At 42.9% G+C, this 2,260-nt stretch overlaps 1 pseudogene; it reads right to left on the bottom strand.

Annotated features, from left to right (window-relative positions):
- Positions 1 to 483: 483 nt before the first annotated feature.
- Positions 484 to 1,410, bottom strand: LOC121443755 (annotated as a pseudogene).
- Between the last annotated feature and the right edge of the window lie 850 nt (positions 1,411 to 2,260).

The following is a 2,260-nucleotide window of genomic DNA, read 5'->3' as shown; positions in this document are numbered from 1 at the left end:
AGATGGCTCAGCTATTAGGTTATGTTCACAGGTGCACAACCAAAAGATAAGAAATGAACAGTTCCACTAAGGCTTATCTTGTAAGAAAGCTGGGTGACAAGAAAGGCTCCCTTTCCAAAGCCCAGGCTACACCCTGATGAAGGCTCAGTAACCAAAGGCTGTTCTCGCTCCTTTAGGCTTTGGCAGAAGAGCACTTGCACTGAATTTCAAAAGCTGTGGGCCTCATACCCCTGCTGAAGGCCTTCTCCTTTCTGTTGACCTACGGAAGGGATTAAGTCCAGAAGGTTTTAAGAAGCTCCGACAACATGAAGTATGCTGCTCTTTGATGGTGATGCTATGGAGCCGGCAGGTCCTTGACAGTTGGTAGGACGGAAGCAGGACACAGTCAGGCCTACTTGTTCTAGGAAAATCTTTGTCATCCAGAAATGCCTTCTTGAGAAGACAGCAGGTGGCAGGTGGGCTTGGAGCACACACACCGCTGGCTCACTTGGGACCCAGACACTCCACAACTCCTTTCCCCTTCATGCCATCAAAAAAGAAGAAATTGTTGTGAGGAAGGTCCCATTGAGACAGGGCCTTCACAATTTCCTGTGCCAAGATTCCTCCAACCACAGCACATACTGGAGCTATCAGAACTGGGATCTCTTCCTTTATCTGTGCGGGATTTCAGCAGCACTTGCAGCAGAAAGTAGTCTGGGGCTGTGCGTTTCAGAGCAGCCTTGGCTTTCTCTCCGCTCCAATCCACTTCCAGCGCCTCTTTTACAGGGCAGAAAAGTACTTTCTTTTTGACCATGGTTGTCTCAGGTGAATCAAGTTTGCTCTCTTGGTATCAGGCCCACCTTCTACTCCTTGACCAACCTTGGCAACTTTGGTTTTCTCTTCTACAAACTCATGCTTTCCAAGATTTGCAAAGGCATACCCATGGTACCCAAAGACATCTCCTGTGAAGACCTTGATGCTGTTTCTGTGACAGATCTGGTCAACTTTAACGATGACATCCCTGGAACAGCAAATCAGTCACACAGCATCAGACTGAGTGAAGAATGCCTCTGGCTTCTTCTCTATATCCTCAGTATCCACCTTTATATCCACCATGGGGCTGAGATTCTGGGCTCGTTCCAAAGATGTCTCAGTCCTATTTTGGTCCACAGACCCAGTTTGAGTCAAGAACTGAGATCCATGATCTTTTGGAGATACCTGTTCGTGATCCAGCATGGTCAGTCCTTTCACTCCCGCTAGGATAAGATTCTTGGCAATTTCAGCCCCAAGTCCTTTGATGCCGACAATCAACACCCGGAAAGCTCGAAGCCGCTTCTGGGCCTCCAGCCCCCACAGGCGGATCTCTGGGTCAGACTGCGCTGCCTCCTCCTCGCTGATGCCGCTGCCGCTGGCATCTTCCTTCTCCACCATTTGGAATAATTTGAAGAGTATTTGCATTAGCTCTTTTTAAAATCAACTGGCCCAGAGCTTTTCTTGATTTGGAGACCTTTAATGACTACTTCTATTTCCTTATAGATATACTTAGATTGTTTATCTGATCTTGATTTAACTTTGGCAAATATTATTTGTTGAGAAAAACTATTCATTTCTTTTAGATTTTCCAATATTGTGGAATACATGTTTTTAAAGTATTACCTAATGATTCTTTGAATTACCTTGGTGTCTCTTTTTATGCCTCCCTTTTTACTTCAGATTTTGTTAATTTGAATATTCTATCTCTGTCTTTTAGTTAGTTTGAATAAGGGTTTGTCAATTTTGTTGATTTTCTCAAAGAATCAGCTCTTTGTTACAGCACGATTAATAAAAACCCAAAGACAGATATTGGGGTTCAACCTGAAGATCAGAAAAGCAAAGCAGCCAAGCCACTAGAGACCTTTTACCTTAATGAAATCCTCAGACTGAAAGAGAGACGAGGTTCTGTCTCATCCTTCCTTATATTCCTCTTTGGTGCTGGGATTAGAGGTATGCACCACAACTACCTGGCATCTATGACTAACTAGTGTGGCTACTGAGATTAAAGGTGTGTGTAATCCCTGCTTGGCCTGTATAGTTGACTAGTGTGGCTGTTTTGCACTGAACTTTAGGCAAGCTTTATTTATTAAAACACTAATAATATACCACTATATTTTCCCTTTTTGTCTAAAATAAAAAAGTTAAGCTATAACTAATAAAAGAAAGACTCTATACAATAAGTACAATAACTATATATAATATATTCAGGCAATATGTACACCAACAATATCTAGTCCATTTGCATTTG

Source organism: Microtus oregoni, unplaced genomic scaffold (genome assembly GCF_018167655.1).
Source record: "Microtus oregoni isolate MIOR12 unplaced genomic scaffold, Mior012 000112F_ref0000385, whole genome shotgun sequence".
NCBI classification, from domain to species: Eukaryota; Metazoa; Chordata; class Mammalia; order Rodentia; family Cricetidae; genus Microtus; species Microtus oregoni.
The sequence above is the reverse complement of the archived record's forward strand: the minus strand, read 5'-3'. Positions and strand labels throughout refer to the sequence as shown.